General features: G+C 40.7%; 1 long non-coding RNA gene across 1 annotated transcript; it reads left to right on the forward strand.

Annotated features, from left to right (window-relative positions):
* Positions 1-5,950: 5,950 nt before the first annotated feature.
* On the forward strand, positions 5,951-15,265 carry LOC149126790 (uncharacterized). The gene is made up of 3 exons (XR_016233487.1): positions 5,951-6,290; positions 7,140-7,253; positions 14,505-15,265. It is a non-coding gene; the product is annotated as an uncharacterized LOC149126790 (long non-coding RNA).
* Positions 15,266-17,683: the final 2,418 nt, after the last annotated feature.

The raw sequence follows: 17,683 nt of genomic DNA on the forward strand, positions 1-17,683 counted from the left end.
AAACAGAGTGTAATGGATTTGCAATACAACTTCACATTATTTTAATGTGCTATGAAAATGTCTTCCCAGGAGAACAGGCAAAAGTGAAATTAAAATATAAAGATAATATCTGTCTGGAACATTAATGTAGATGTCTACATAAAGAGAAGTTAGTGAATTCTGAATTCCCTTCCAAACCTATAATTCAGATTTTCAGTGACTAAACATGCAAAGTCTCCAGAGTAAGCACATCTCTCTTCAGATAAGACTTCATGTATTTAAACCAAGAGCAGCAAATCGTATGCAGAATCCATACAAAGTCAGTTAACTCAAAAATAGAAACACAGGGGTCTCTACTCGTTTAGAAATCTGTAGGAGCAAAAATGGAAAGATCTTAATGTATAAAGTGAAAGATGGTTATGAAGAAAATGGCTTGTGACATATAAATGAAGATCTTTAAGAGACACATTCAGTAGATAGACTTGTAACAAAGAAAGAGTTTGGGATGGCATTTAATCTTATTTTCGTTAAAATGAATACAGAAATACAGTATTTTACAGAAAAAAACTACTGAGATAATGTATTTGGAATCAGACTATTTTTATATTAAAATTAGATAATGTTTTTGATGGTACCAGTCTACTGCCATTGTTAACATTACAAAGGGATATAAAAGTAGGAGAATTTCAGAGAGACAATGTCCCAGTGACGTGAGTTTCTTCCAGGCTAATAGAGCCTTTCATAGGGAGACCCACTCCCCACTCCCTACACTGTACCATCACTCGAACCTCCCTGACATCCCCTGCACCAACAATGTAGAGCACACTTATTTAACACCACTGTAGATAGGAACTCTGGGAAGTTGTTTATTTTCCCATTGCTCTTGTAGAAATCACCACAGTCTTAGTGGCTCAAAACAACATGATTCATTAACTTGTAGTTCAGGAAGTCAGCAGTTTGAAATAGTCACATAGAATGAAAATCAAGGTGCTGTCTTTTCTGGAGAAAAACCAATGTCCTTGCTTTATTGCAGTTTCTGAAAGCTACTCAGATTCCTTGTCTTACACCTCCCCTAAAATGGTGTGGGCTTAGTCCTTCTCACATTGTACTACTCTCTCCATTTCTACTTTTTTTTTTTTTTTTTTTTTTTTTTGGACAGGCAGAGTGGACAGTGAGAGAGAGAGAGACAGAGAGAAAGGTCTTCCTTCCTTTGCCGTTGGTTCACCCGCCAATGACCGTCGCGGCCGGCGCACCGCGCTGATCTGATGGCAGGAGCCAGGTACTTATCCTGGTCTCCCAAGCAGGTGCAGGGCCCAAGGACTTGGGCCATCCTCCACTGCACTCCTGGGCCATAGCAGAGAGCTGGCTTGGAAGAGGGGCAACCGGGACAGAATCCGGCACCCCAACCAGGGCTAGAACCCGGTGTGCTGGTGCCGCAGGCGGAGGATTAGCCTATTGAACCTCGGCGCCAGCCTCCATTTCTACTATTAAATACACTTGTGGTTATATTAGACTCACCTGGCTAGCCCAGGAGAGTCTTCCATCTCAAGGTTAGTGATCAGAAATTTCAATTCCAACTGCAGCCATAAAACGTCCTTTCTAAACTGGTCCAACATAGACTGTGAAATAAAATATGGGTATCATTGGAAAGGAGATATTTTATTCAGCTTACAGCAGATCTAAAATGGCACACGTGTAAACATAACACACACACACATGCACACACATGCTTGCACATACATTTATACAGGCACAAAGAAAATTGAATCCCAGTATCTGTGGATAAACATGGAAACCTTTTGCTTCAATTTTTGACAAAATTGAAGTTCCTTTATTCAAAATTTCTTGTCCCAACTAGAGCCATAGACCTGTTTTTAAGCTAATTCACAAGTGGTAGTGTGAAAGGAATCCTTGATTCAACATACTACAAAGTCGCCCTATATGAAGTAAAAAGGCAGGAATGTCACAGAATTAATGTATCCTATCAATTATTTCAAGGGACCTATTCAGAAGTACAAATACATTTGTACAGAAGACATTTGGGTTCGCTTAGATTAGCTAGGTAGCAGTACTAAGGGAGCTAATCTTTGTGTAAGTGACTGAGGATTTGATTCAAGGGAAGGGCTCCGTATACATAGAAATATTTGGGTGGAGATAAAATTACTAAGTCCATTTTCCTTGGGAATCTCATCCATACTGTCACAGGGATGAAAAGCAAGTGCCCTTCATGACACCCTGGAGGACGGGTAGCTTGGATCTTTCATGACTGAGGGATATTCACTAATTCTAATTCCGGGGATCTAGCAAAGGCAAGCTACATCCCTGATTCTCTTGACAGAGATTTTACCAAATATTAAAACAGTGGTTTCCTTTAATAGTTGGCTAAAAGTGGCTTTTATGGAGAAAATGGAATGTCGTGTTCAGTAATTTCTGTAGTCTGTACTGAACATTCTGGTTAGGACCATTTGTTAGCACTCTGTCTCAGCATCCTTCCTTCCCTCCCTCCCTGCCTCCCTCCCTCCTTCTTTCCTTTCTTCCTTCTTCCCTCCCTCTCTCCCTCCTTCCTTCTGTCCTTTCTTCTTTTCCTCAGTCTCTTTTTCTCTTTCTTTTCTCTTTCGAGCACAGAACTTGAGAACTCCCACCTGCTGGTTTGCTCTCCAAATGCCAGCAATGGCCAGGGCTGGGCTGAGTCAAAGCCAGTTCCAATAACTCAATCCAGGATTCCCCTGTAGGCAGCAGGAACTTCTTGAGCCATCACTGTTACCTATGGCGGTCTGCAGTTGAAGGAAGCTAGAATCAGGAGCTGGAGCTGTAAATATGATCTCAGCACTTTGATGCATAGGACACGGCCGTCCTAAAATGCATCCCAATAGCCAGGGCACATGCCTGTCTTAGCATTCTTAAATCTGGAAACTCTCCCTTGTCGAGGATTTTCCTTTGAAAACTCTGCTGCAATGAAGACAATTTTGTGTGTTCTGTGAAATCAAATAGATTCAGGGCTCTTTTATCCCTATCCAAAGATTTAGTTACGCAAAATGGCTCAGAAGACATTGGCCTTTCTGACATGCGTGAGAGTAGATATTTTTAGCACTATCTACAATTATTGTGGAGTGTACGGTATTAGATTCTGCTCACCTGGTTTTCTTATATTCAGTGTATTTATAAAACATAGATTATTTTAAAGTATGATCCACAAAAATTAATGGTTAAAGTGATTTTTGTATACAGTCAAAGTAACAATGAGGATTACTCAGTGGAGATGAAAGTCACAGTTCTGCACTGTGGATAGTAACTTTTGTACAGGATTTATTTTTCTACTTATAAAGTCCAAATCCTTGGTTGAGCATTAAAATCCGACGAATAGTGTGCCTTCATTAACCCTACAAATTCATCCCTTGACGTGCTCTTAGATGAAGAATGGATGTCAGGGCTTTTTAATAAAGAAGAGCTTTGAGCTGCGAAGACGATCAGGAGCATAGCAATTTTTATTCACATAATTTTATTTTGTTTTCTTTAGCATAAAATGAAAATGTCTTGCCATTTAAATCCAAGACAGATTGATAGAATTATGACGAGTGCCTTGAAGTCGCTTTGTAAGGTTGAGCATCTGCTAAAGCTGTGGAGTCTGTACTCAGAAGATGCTTGTATTTCCCCAGACAGGAGTTCACTTCTTCTGAAATGTGTCCCACCAACAAGGCAGAAAACTCACCTTGTTTTCAGAAAACATGCATTGGACCTTCCTGAAAGTTAGCAATTGGACAAAATAAATTCCATGTGTCCTTTTCTTCATTGCAAATTACTCATTAGAGTCATGCACTGCATAACGACATTTAGTCAACCATGAGCCATAAATAGGACAGTAAATGCCATGTAGCCTAAGTGTGTCATAGGCTGCATACCATGTAGATTTGTGTGAGCACACTGTGGTATTTGCACAATGACAGAACCACTTCACAATATACTTCCCAGAGCGTGTCCCCATTGTTAAGTGATGCATGAATGCACTCTCGTCTGTGTGCAGGAAGTCATTTCACAATCACATGGGCTGAAGGTAGGCTTCGGTCTTATCTACATGATCACCATTTTGCATTGAGAGGAGCACAGGTCATTAGCATACTTGACATCCCTTACCTAGATGAGTTCTGGTCAAGTAGATTGGGCCAGTGAGAACTAAGAGGACAAGGACTCAGAGCGTGTCCATTGACTAGCAGAACAGTTTCGCTACATAAGGAAAATCAAAAACACTCTGAACCAAGAGAACATTTGAAGGAGCTATAAATGGCAGCAAAAATTATTGTCCAGATATCAAAGGTCAGTTGGTTGGTATATTCCTATAACTAAATTGGGCTGAAGCACCTACTGTTCAAACATGTTTCTCAAACGTTTCTTGGGGAACATAGAAGGGTTGCTCTTGCCATGTTCTAGTTTTGAGATATTGGAGAGCAGGAAAGGTAAAAAAAAAAAAATGCAAGCAAAATGAGACAGAGAGAACACAGATGCAAATGTCAGTTTGTATTATATTTTTGAGTATAAACAACAAATGTGGATAATTTGGTTGTTTACCTTGCCTGAATAATTTCCACATAACTTACTGACAGTCTGTCAGTCCTTATCAACACAACACATAAGAAAAAAAATGTCTTGAGGAATCACACCGATGCCCGAACACTGTAAGTTGTACTTTGCACAAAGATCTTTTACCCATTAAGCCTCAGGCCTTCTTATAGAGTTATGGTTGGCTAAAGATTGCTCTTTCTTTGAAATACAGGAGTGGCTGCCTTTTGCATATCATATCTTTTCTAAAATACAGGTGTGCTTGCCTTCAGGATATTTAATATGTGCAAACTAAGTTTAAAAAAAATGTCTAAATTTTGAATGGAAAACTGTGAGCATTAATTTAACAATGCTATTGACAGTGCATTAAAGTTATCCTTTTTTATTTTTAGAAGATTTATTAATTTATATATTTGAAAGTCAGAGTTATACAGAGAAAGGGAGAGACAGAGAGAGAGAGAGGGAGAGAGAGAGAGAGAGAGAGATCTTCCATTCTCTGCTTCACTCCCCAGATAGCCTCAATGGCTGGGGCTGGGCCAGGCCGAAGCCAGGAGCCTGGAGCTTCATCTGGGTCTCCTACATGGGTGCAGGGGCTCAAGCACTTGGACCATCTTCAGCTGATTTCCCAGGCCATAGCAGAGAGATGGATCACAAGTGGAGCATCTGGAACATGAACTGGCACCCACATGGATACCGGTGAGCAGGAAGTGGCTTTCCCTGCTATGCCACAATGCCAGCACTGAGTTTATATAATGAATCAAATAGTTAAAATTTTAGTATCAAAAATGCTGTAGCCACTGGTATATAGTCCCTTATTTGCTCATATATTTTGTTGTCTTTGTATTTATCTACATCTATATGTATACATATATCTTTATATGTATGTATATATTTATTTATCTTCTAACATCATCTACATCTATCCATTTTAGTTCTTTGATGCTTAGTTGATATAGGTTCTAAGCATTGTGTTCTAGAATAGGTTAATTTATAAAATAATATATTAGTTTGTTGTCGTTCCCCCTCTTCGTGGAGGAACGACACTAAACCCTGCCTAGGTTTCCTATCCGAGTCACGGCACCATTATATCGCTCCCCGTCTTCGTGGAGGAACGACACAGGACCCTGCGCTGTTCTTTCGTCTGCTCGGCCCTTCCCGGGTTTGCTGCTGGTTCTTCCCGGGTTGGCTACCGTCCCTTCCACCTCCGTGGAAGGGCAGTTCCCCCTGCCACCTTCCCCACTTCCGCGGGGGAGCGGCACACCGCCGGCCGGCTCTCTCGGGGGCTGCACAGGTGTTCCTTCAGATAGATGTTCCTGGTGCATGTTGTCTCTCTCCTCCTTTATAGTCCTCTTCCACCAATCCCAACTCTGCTACCCACAACGCCAAGTACACTGCTCTCCTCCAATCAGGAGCAGGTCCTACAGTTTATTGGTTAAACTGGAGGCAGCTGTGTAGAAGCTGTTTCCTCCTCTCCCAGCGCCATATTGTGGGAGAGCAGATGCATAAAATAAGTCTTAATTCGAGTAACAGTCTAGTCCCAGTTGCTCCCCACAGTTTGTAAGATAACATCATAAATCAGATCGAAGCTTCGCAACAATCTGATAAGATCATTCTATTTTCTTCATAGAGAAACTGAATCTCAAAGAAGACAAGCAACTTCCTGATAATGAGCACATGACTCAGTGCACTTGCCAAGAAAGGTTCAAAGCAGCCCTCCTTCCAAGGGGAAGCCTTGTCTGAATCAAAGGAAAAGAAAGGTAACACTTTCCCAAAATTTACCTATACTTCAATTCTATTAGGGAAATTCTATGTTTTATCTCAGTTCCAATCAGTTTTATGTAAAAAACAAAACTCCAGGTATGCTTGTCTACTAATTCCTATTTTTAGTGCTCTGAGAGGCCTTATGACATAAAAATACTGTATTATTAAATTACATCTATTAAATACATTTTCCTCTCCTCCAAGTCAAGAAAATTGATGTGCTATCAGTATTGACATACTCTTACTATTCTATTGCTCCTGACCCACCTTCAAAGAAGGAGACAATGAAGGTTCATTTGTTATATTCCTACAACAATAGATAAACTTCAATGGCTTTTCCCTATTATTGCGTTCACAGCAGATTTCTTATTGGGTAATATAACGTGATTATCAAAGCAAATAGAAAATTTCTAATCTGACTTATCTGTCTTCTGTAATGTGAAGTAGTATTAGGCTTTACTACTTGTCCTTATTTCTTTTTGCTTTGATACACTTTGTTGAAAATTGATCATTCACTACATTGAAAAAATCTTTACTCCATAAAAAGCAGGATGATCATTTGTCTGCTATATCAGGATCTCTCAGCTCATTTCTAATGCATTTAAGACATTTATCTATTTCCATATGGTATATGTTTGTGGCTTGTTTCTCTGGATATTTAATGTATAAATTTAACTCTAAAAACAAATCATTTACTGCAGAAATCAATTAGGAAAACTGTATGTGTGTCATTGAAATTATTACTATTCTTAAAACTAAAGCAACATAGATTATCAAATGGCATAATTTATGCTTAGTGAAATCATGTTTGCATGCTGATTTTCTGCTGTCAATTTTCTTTCCAGAAACTGTGATGTTAATTATTGTTAAAAGCACATTTACTTTAAAGTAGAATAGGCCAAGTAGAGCTTGAGAAACGTTCAGATGAAGCTGATCAATAAGGCAATCTTCCATACAAGGTAAACAGAAGTCCTATGCTTTTAATGGTATATTCTTAAACTTCAATTATTATTTTCATTTCCCATCTAATTTTATTGTGTAAGAATGGAAGCAGTAGTGGTAATAACAGTATAGGCTGTGTCTACTGCAGCGTGTTCTGACAATGGGTTTGCTTATATAAATAAGTCCAGACACACTAGGCTCAGGGGGATGGCCACACGTAAGTGATCAGTCTTCAAGTGGAAAGAGCTGACAAGGAATACCAGCCTTGCTCTCCAATATTGTTGAGTAGAAAGTTAAAATTCCACTACTCTGCCTAGGAAAAACTCTGCAGCCAAAGCTTAGCAGTTGAAAATGATGAAGTAGGAGCTTGCAACATTCACACATACAAGCATTTTTCATTTTCAAGGGATCATAAAATGTAGTTTGTGATTTTCAGCAACTGGTACTGGGAATTCATTCAAGTGAACTGAATACACTGATGTGCTGGAAGTAAAACAGAGTTTGAAGAACACTGATCAAAGTACAGTATCCCCATCCTTCCCTTGACCCCAAACCAAATGTCTTCAAACATTGCAGTAACATCAGCATCATCAAAGGATAAAACTGAAGTTAATCATACTGGCAGCAAAATGAGTATATATTTCCCTGATTGATGACTGCTGGTCAAAGAGATCACTTGGCCAAGTGTTCCAGATCCTTCAAGGAAAGGATTGGAAAAGTCTGTGTTTTAAATCAATTAGAAGAAGAAAAACTCTCACAGTTTGAGGAATAGTGATCAAAACTAAATTAAAGTTAGCATAATGGTTGCTAAGTTATAGTTAAATAAGAATAAGATGTGGTGTCCTATTGCATAGTACAAGGACTGGCAATAATGATAATGTACTGTATGTTTCATTTAAAACCAAAAGAAGAATTTTTAATGTTTCACCATGAAGAATGTTACACATTTGAGGAGATAGATCTGTTTGCCTGACTGGACAATATGCAATATATACAGGTATAGAAAAATCACATATTACCCATAAAACATATAATTTTATATGTTAGTTTAAAATGAAACGATTAAAAATAATTCAATAGGCAGGGAGTTAAAACAACAGCCAAAACAAAAGAAGTTTCAGTAGTAGACAAGGAAAACAGAGATCAAAGTCTGCGAAATGGCCACAACAAATGGCTGTTCCTAGTGTCTACTGCACAAGAGAGAGCCATGCATACTACAGACAAAATTGTGTATGAGGTAGTGGAGGGCATAGAGCCTGGTGGTTTCAAGTCCCCAGTCAAGTTCTGTGAAGGAAGGGGAGAAGCACACTTGGTCATACATGGAAGAGGATGCACGTATATTCACCCTGGAAGTTTTATGCCATGTACTCTCACATACTCTTACTGTCTTCTGCTATCATCTATCATTCTCTAAGGCCCAATCTCTACTGAATTCTCAACTTGAAACTATGGCCAGGGGAGAGTGAAGAGAGAGAAAAACCAGGGAATTCTACGGCCAATAGCTTGAGCACTGTGGTATTCAAGGCAAGATCATTTGTGAGAATTGAGTTTCATCATAGTGCCCACAACAAAGAGCTGCTGAGGTTAGTGTACTAGCAGATACATTTATTATTTGAGGAAAAGATGCCTTGTGATAATGTAAACTAGTGAGAATGTGAGTCCAGTTCATGGTCTTGTTATCCAGAAACAGGCCATAAATCCAGTTACCAACAGAAAATGTGGTGGTAAATGGAGTATTAGGCATTTCTTGAAAGGAGTAACTCACAGATGAGGACACCATTTTTAAGGGCTTTGTGTCCCAGCTCTGAACAGTGTACAACTCTTTGTATGTGTATTTATTTATATGGTCTCTCTCACTCCTAGGATTTTCATGATCTTCCTTCTATCTGGAGGTCCATGTTCCCAACCCCTGTTTCCTGCTTCCCAACATATTTCCTTCTCTTTCTGCCATACACTTGTACTTCCTTTGGCCTTCAGCCTAAGCACCAGTTCATGAGGCTAACCTCCCCATTATAACCATGTGTGGTCCTAATCCTTTCTTATAAGAATACAAAATCCTTTCCCTTTCTTTCATATCAGTTTGTAGACACATTTGCATTGAATGTGTTGTTCTCAACAGTAACAAAGTCAAGGCAAGACCAGAATGAGTGGATAGGATCCAAGATATTTGGAAGTCAAGAAGTGAAAGGTCAGCCTATAGTAAGAGTCATGAATATTCAAATCACTCAGAAGTATCATTCTTTTTGGATAGTCATGGTGAGTCAAGAGCTGAAATCTTCCAAGAATGAAAAAGTTCAATGACTTAAAATAAGTATCTGCAAAATTAGAAGGGTAGTTGGTATTCTTCTTTTTTAAAAAAGATCTCTTCATTTATTTGAAAGGTAGAATTACAGAGAAAGAAAAAAGTGAGAGTCAGAAAGAGAGAGAGAGAATCTTTTATCCTCTGGTTCATTCCCCAAATGGCCACAATAGCTAGGGCTGGGCAAGGCTGAAGCCAGGAGCCAGGAAATCCATCTGCATATCTCACACTCCTGGCAGGGGCCAAAGTACTTGGACCATCTTCTGCTGCTTTCCCAAGCACATTAGCAGGGAGCTATATTAGAAGTGGAGCAGTATGGACTTGATGCAGTGCTCCTATGGGATGCAGGTGTCGCAAGCAGTGGCTTAACCTTCTGAGACGGAATACTGGCCCCTATTTTTCATCTTTTATTTTTGGTTAGGGTTCCTGACTGAAAGGCTATACTTCCTCCCAATGGATCTGCTGGATTGATCCATGAGTGCTCTCTCTATCCCACAGAGAGTACAGTAATGGAACACATTCTTCCTGCCCACGGACGTTAGCCTGGCCCTGCTCGGCTGTAATGCAAAGTAGGATATTTTATTCAACCACAAAAGTTTTCTTAAATAGTACAGATACCTCTGCTGAGTGCAATGCAATCTATTTGTTTTCCTGATTTATATACACCAAAGCAACAACAGCAAAACAACAACAAAAACACCTATGAGATTATTTTTGTCTGGTTATTCACTTTGAGTCATTTCTTGTCTTATCCCTGTTGAGTTTTCTATCCCATCAAAAATATATTGACTTGAGATCGAAATCAAATATTTCCAAATTCTAATCTTCATTTTTGAGAGCATGATGAGTTGTTCAGCTTACTCGCTTCTACTGGTGACTTAATTGTATACATGACAACATGAGATGTAATCAAAATAGCTGTAGACAACTTACTATAAACTGTGTATCAAAGTTATATAAATCCATTTTCAGATAATGTTTACTAAATCTGGGATTAGAAGTAAAATGTGTTTATGTGGGTTTTATTTTTATTTTTTTTATTCTTAGACACAAGCTTCTAGGGCCTTCAAATCTAGTTTCAAGAACCACTTCCAATTTTCCTGAATTATCCAATTGGCTAGGTTGAGCAGTCAATGCTAGAAACTTTAAAGATTAAAATATGATAAGAAAAGAACTTTGTTGCATGGTATTACAGATAAAATAAGAAGTGACGGGTTGAGGCCAGTGCCATGCCTCAATAGGCTAATCCTCCACGTGCAGCGCTGGCACCCCGGGTTTTGGTCCTGGTCAGGGCACCGGATTCTGTCCTGGTTGCTCCTCTTCCAGTCCAGCTTTCTGCTGTGGCCCTGGAGGGCAGTGGAGGATGGCCCAGGTCCTTGGGCCCTGCACCCGCATGGGAGACCAGGAGAAGCACCTGGCTCCTGGCCAGTGCAGTGTGCCAGCCACAGCGCACCAGCTACAGTGGCCATTGGGAGGTGAACCAATGGAAAAGGATGACCTTTCTCTCTGTCTCTCTCTCTCACTGTCCACTCTACCTGTCAAAAAAAAAAAAAAAAGTGAGGGGTTGGTGTTTGGTGGTTAAAGTTCCATTTTTTTATTTATTTACGTTTTAGTAGAAAACTTATATTTAATAAATATAAATTTCAAAAGTACAACTTTTAGATTATAGTGGTTCTTCCCCCCCATAACTGCCCTCCCACCCACAAACCATCCCATCTCCTACTCCCTCTCCCATCCCATTCTTCATTAAGATTCATTTTTATTTATTTTTATATACAGAAGGTCAATTCTATACTAAGTAAAGATTTCAACAGTTTGCACCCACACAGACACACAAAGTATAAAATACTGTTTGAAGATTAGTTTTACCATTAATTCTCATAGTACAACACGTTAAGGACAGAGATCCTTCATGGGGAATAAGTGCACAGTGACCCCTGTTGTTGATTTAACAACTGACACTCTTATTTATGACGTCAGTAATCACTCGAGGCTCATGTCATGAGCTGCCAAGGCTATGGAAGCCTCTTGGGTTCACAAACTCTGACCTTATTTAGACAGGGCCATATTCAGAGTGAAAGTACTCTCCTCCCTTCAGAGAAAGGTACCTCCTTCTTCGATGGCCCGTTCTTTCCACTGGGATCTCACTCACAGGGATCTTTCATTTAGGTCATAAAATTTCATTTGGGACTCCCCCATCCCACGGTGGAGAGCCTGGTTTCAAGTCTAAGTTCAACTTCCAGTTTTAGTTTCCTATTAATGCACACTCAGGAAGGCATCAGGTGGGGGCTCAAGTAGCCTTCTCTCCATGTGCGAGACTGAATTCCAGGCTCCTGACTTTAGCCTTGCCTACCCTGTTTGCAGGCATTTGGGGACTGAATCAACAGATGGAAAGAAGATCCTTCTGTCTGTGGCTCTATGTCTCTCTTTGCCTCTGCTACTCAAGTAAAATATGTTGTTAAAGAAGTAAAAAGGCAACGAAGTTCTATGAAACACCCTCACCTGCATTGTCCCTACCTTAGCTGACCTCCGGAGAGCAGGCATGCTGCTTCTCCAGGTGTAAGTGATTCATAAGGAAGGTGGAGTTACTGGTTCTTTCAGAATTGTGACTGGATTCTGTCTTCTCCGTGCCTTCTGCTGGGAGGTGTGGGGTGGGGGCAGAGGCAGTGCACAATGGTGATCAGAAAGGACCTTGTGCACACACACTATTGCTGTTATAAAAACACTAAACTTCCCTTCCGAAAAAGAGAACATTTATTACTGCCACAGGACTGTGGGAGAAAGAGTCAGGTCATGTCAAGGCCCAAATCAATCTGTCCGTACAGAAATGGGTTTGGGAATTTACGAAGTTCAGATAATTGAGGCAGAAGTAACTGAAGCAAAGCAATAGAACATGATAGGTCGAGAGGAAGGGGGTGGGGAAAGTGCTTTGAGTGTGTACCCTGACAAATAATGTCTTCATGTACACCATATGTTCAAAGATAGCTGCTGAAACATCATCAGAGGGGTGTTGTTTAACAGTGTAATGAATCATAGGTAACTCTCTGGTCAGGCTGAATTGATCTACACAGGCTCCAATTCAAAAGCTGGCTCCAGCCAGTGCTGTCCACTTTTATCAGAGACTCTGCAAAGATAGCTCAGTAGACTGTTTTGCAAAAAGCAGCTATTATATGATTGCAAGTTACTACGTGACAGATAGGCAGATAACCATTGTGGGCTGTTAGTATGTGAGGTAGCCATGGGAAGCTTGCTGTTAAGCATGGGGAGAGGGGCCCTTTGGTATCCATGGTTTTACAATGAAAGAAATTGCTTAAGTCAGCAGTTCTACTTCTTTATCAGGACCAAATTCATTCAACAAATATGTATTGAACACCAGCATACATTCGTTCATTCAACAAAAGCTTAGTGGGTGTTGGCCAAGTACCAGTCACTCTCCTGGCGTTAGGAATATAATAATGCATCAACACAGATGTGGATCCTCCTCACAAGTATCTCTAAGTCTAGTACAGGACACAGGGAAAGAAAAATAAATGAAGCAATACAGTATGTGGTAAAAGTTACAAACACAAGTTGAGCTTTTCTATTAGATCATCTGGATGACTAACTCCTCCTAGCCTTGCACAAAGGCGAGGGAAGGTGAGCAAACTCTCGCCTGAGGAAATGATGTTGAACGAAGATGTAAAGGGTCGGTGATGATTGACCAGGGGGCATGCAAATGATAACCATAAGCATCTTGCAGGGGGAGCATGGTGTGATGATAGGGGAAAAGAGGAATTTGGCTAGAGAGTAGAAAACCTGTGAAATGGTGAGACTAGGAGGCTAGCATAGAACTGAATTGTGTCCCCTAAAAGGGGGTGAAGCCTTAAATCCCAACATGATCCAGGAGAAAGAGCCTTTCAGAGATAATTAAGGTAAAATGAGGTTGTAAGGATGATAACTTAATCCAGTTAGATTGATTTGGATTTATATATACATAAATATATAAATATAAATGTATAAAATGAATATATTATAAATATATGTATACGACTTATAGATTTATAAATATGTAGCATAAATATAATATATAATTATATGTTATATATAATATAAATATATTTATATATAGAGAAAAATATATAAATATGTATATTGATATATATATAAAAAAGGGGGAAAGAGAGAGAAACTGTGAGAATGCAGTTAGGGAAAGAGCCCTAATCAGAACCCAAACACATTGGCACGCTGTCTCAGACTTCTCATTTTTAGAACTGTGAAAAAATAAATTTATGACTTAAGCCACCCAATCTATGGTATTTTGTTGCCAAAGCCCAAGCAGATGACACATGAGACAGAGTCAGACCCTGTAATGCTTTATAGACGATCCCTCTAGGAGCAGGGAGAAACCATGTAGGCTTTTGAATGTGACGGGCATAGGGCCTTAGAGGGAGCTGGTGGAATATAAGTGACATGAAAGATTTTACTTTGAAAACATTATTTTCATGGGCATATGAAGAAATCATTGGAAAGGAGGTGAGTGAATACAGGGAGACCAGTTAGGAGGGTGTTTTGTGATTTTGAAGAACCCCATGGCTTGGAGGGGGAAATGCAGATTCGTGTATGAATTAGAGAAATAGTAAGAATAGTAATCAATAGTAATATTAATATAGTTTTAATTGATGTAATATCAGTAGTAAGAATTTGGCAGTGGATTGTAAAATAAAGCACTGGAAAGGCACCTCTGTCCTGCTCAATGGGAGGTGATGGTGTTCACTACCCTAAGGGACAATGCAGGAGGGACAAGCTGAGTACCCGGATGGGAGAAATACTATTTTATTTTAGATGTTGACTTGAAACATCTGTGAACAGAGATCCTCAGGCTTCCACACCCTCACCTGCCTTATTTCCAGCTTCCATCCTCTCTCATATTAAGCTCAAACTCCATCACTGTTGATTCAAGTGACATTTTGCCATGGATTTCTACCTCCAGGTCCATCATACCACGGCCCGACAGCAGCATCCTTTCTTGCTTGCTCGTCTAGATAGAACAAGAGTCTTCCTAAGAACCCTGATGTCTCCGTTTCACTGAACTTCCTTCTATGAAGATTTCTACTTCGAGTCAGCTCCGAGATACCCTTGTCCTGTGTGCCTGTTACATCTTTTAGTCTCACCATTCTAATCCTTATCACACTGGAGTTAAATTGGTTTATTTACTTTCCTGCCTTTCCACAAGTCCCTAGCAACATAAGGGCATGAATCAGGCCTTCCTTATTCTTTGCATCTCTAAGACTCAACATTTTTATTTGCGTATTATATGCTCCATTACCCTTTAAAACTTATCTGATAAAAAAAATACACTGTAGAGTTGGAAAGATCATTTGGTTTATGGTGTGCCTTTGAGTTTATAAACATCTGAAGTCATCAAAGGTTGAAATGAAATTTTTTTCTTAAGGAAAAAAATGCATATTTTTGTTTTTTGACAGAGCAGAAAGTGAGTGAGAGAGAGAGAGAGAGAAAGAAAGGTCTTTCTTTTGCCATTGGTTCACCCTCCATTGGCCGCCGCGGCCGGCGCGCTGTGGCCGGCGCACCGCGCTGATCTGAAGCCAGGAGCCAGGTGCTTCCTCCTGGTCTCCCATGGGGTGCAGGGCCCAAGCACTTGGGCCATCCTCCACTGCACTCCCGGGCCACAGCAGAGAGCTGGTCTGGAAGAGGGGCAACCAGGACAGAATCTGGTGCTGCTAGGCAGAGGATTAGCCTAGTGAGCCGTGGCGCAGGCAGAAAAAAATGCATAAATTTTAATTCATTGTCTAGAGTAAATATGAAAATGAGAACAAGCATTTGTTCACTCACTCCATCTATATTTATTTAGTGTGTACTATGTACTAGGCATTGGACTGGGCTCTCAAAAATGTAAAATTACAAAACAAAAAAGAGAAACATAGCTTGTAGTCTCATGGGACTTAGTGAGAAAGACATAAATCTATGAGAGAATTATGCAAATGCATGGGAAATCACGAACATACGAGCTCTGTAGGGTAGCTGACAGAAAAGCATAGGGTGCTATGGAAGTGTTTAATAGAATTGACAGACTTGATCAAAGAAGAGTGATGTGGTGGGTTTTTGGGAAAGGCATGTTGAGCAGATGCGGCAGAGGACAAGCACGGTAGAGGTTGTGGATAGGGAGAAAGGCCACCATTTGGGCAGACCTGGGTAGCAACAGTGAGGTTTTGGCTCTTTATCCTCTGAGCAACCACAAGCTGTTACAGCCACATCTTAAAAATGTGATCTCAAGAGCCAAGATTTACCTGTAGTACAAATCTATTTAATGGAAGTTACAATGGTGAAACAGTTCAAATTTTCCTGGTTCCAGCACTGTGCTGTGCACGAGAGACAGGAAGATGAAGAAACTAACATTGCCCTGACTTTCAGAGTCTCATACTCTGGTCAAAGAAAATACGAACACACAACATTTGTGAGCATTTTTAATAATAGAAGCATGTGTAGAATCCAGATTGAACAACAATGTCTGGGGTTCTGGAAAATCAGGAAAACCTATTGTGAACACTTAGTGTCTCATAGGGGGACTTTGAAGAATAAACATAGTTTGTATTTGCCTTTTTTTTTTTTTTTTTTGGACAGGCAGAGTGTACAGTGAGAGAGAGAGAGAGACAGAGAGAAAGGAGAAAGGTCTTCCTTTGCCATTGGTTCACCTCCCAGTGGCCGCTGTGGCCGGCGCGCTGTGGCTGGCACACTGCTCTGATCTGAAGCCAGGAGCCAGGTACTTATCCTGGTCTCCCATGGGGTGCAGGGCCCAAGGACTTGGGCCATCCTCCACTGCACTCCCTGGCCACAGCAGAGAGCTGGCCTGGAAGAGGGGCAACCGGGACAGAATCTGGCGCCCTGACCGGGACTAGAACCCCGTGTGCCGGCGCTGCAAGGCGGAGGATTAACCTAGTGAGCCGCGGCACCGGCCTGTATTTGCTTTTGCTATTTTGAGACAGACATCTTCATCCAGGCACAGAGAAGAATGTGACTGAAGGAATGATAGTATGGAAGAGCAAGATGTGCCTATGGGATTCTAGAGGGAGTGGCTGTAAGTGGTTCAATACAGATGCTACTTGGCTTATAATGGAATTACATCCTGATAGACCTATCTTTTTTTTTTTTAAGATTTATTTGTTTATTTGAAAGTTAGAGTTACACAGAAAGAGGGGAGGCAGAGAGAGAAAGAGAAAGGTCTTCCATCCGATGGTTCACTCCCCAATTGGATGCAACGGACGGAGCTAAACTTATCCAAAGCCAGGAGCCAGGAGCTTCTTCTGGGTCTCCCACGTGGGTGCCGGGGCCCAAGGACTTGGGCCATCTTCTACAGATTTTCCAGGCCATAGCAGAGAGCTGGATCAGAAGTGGAGCAGCCAGGTCTTGACCTGGTGCCCATATGGGATGCTGACACTTCAGGCCAGGGCGTTAACCCGCTGTGCCACAGCACTGGCCACATAGACCTCCCTTACGTTGAAAATATTATAAGTGAAAAATGCACTGAGGGTCAGTCATTTGGCCTAGTGGTTAAGATGTCATTTGGGACACCTGCATCCTTTATCAGGGTGCGTAAGTTTGCACCCTGACTCCACTTCTGAGTGTAGTTTTTCTGGTTATCGCGCGTCCCAGGAGGCAGCAGTGGCGGCTCAAGTCATTGGGTTTCTGCCAGTGATAAAAGGGATCCGGGTTGTATTCTTGGCTCCTGCCTTCATCCTGGCCTTGTCTCATTTGCGATGCAAACCAGTGAATGGGAGAGCTCCCTGTCTCCACCCCCACCCCCATCCTTCTCTCTCTTCTCTTTGTCTTTCAAATAAATACATAAAAATTTAAAAATGCATTGACTACACCTAACCTATTGAACATTACAGTTTAGCAATACAGCGCATTGTAGAGCTTTGGCAGTTTTTCCTTAAATGTGGAGCTGACTGCCCAGCATCACACAAGAGGATTGGACTACATTTTGCTAGCCTGGGAGATGATACAAACTGAAAATTGCAACTATAGTTTCTATGGAATGTGTATCACTTTTGCACTATCATAAAGCCCAAAAAATCAAGATAAACCATTGTGAGCGGGAACGGCTTATGTTTCAAAAGAATAAAGCACACAGAGGATGATGGAGGAAGATAC

Source organism: Oryctolagus cuniculus, chromosome 5 (genome assembly GCF_051225735.1).
Source record: "Oryctolagus cuniculus isolate XC-2025 breed Fujian yellow rabbit chromosome 5, ASM5122573v1, whole genome shotgun sequence".
Taxonomy (NCBI): domain Eukaryota; kingdom Metazoa; phylum Chordata; class Mammalia; order Lagomorpha; family Leporidae; genus Oryctolagus; species Oryctolagus cuniculus.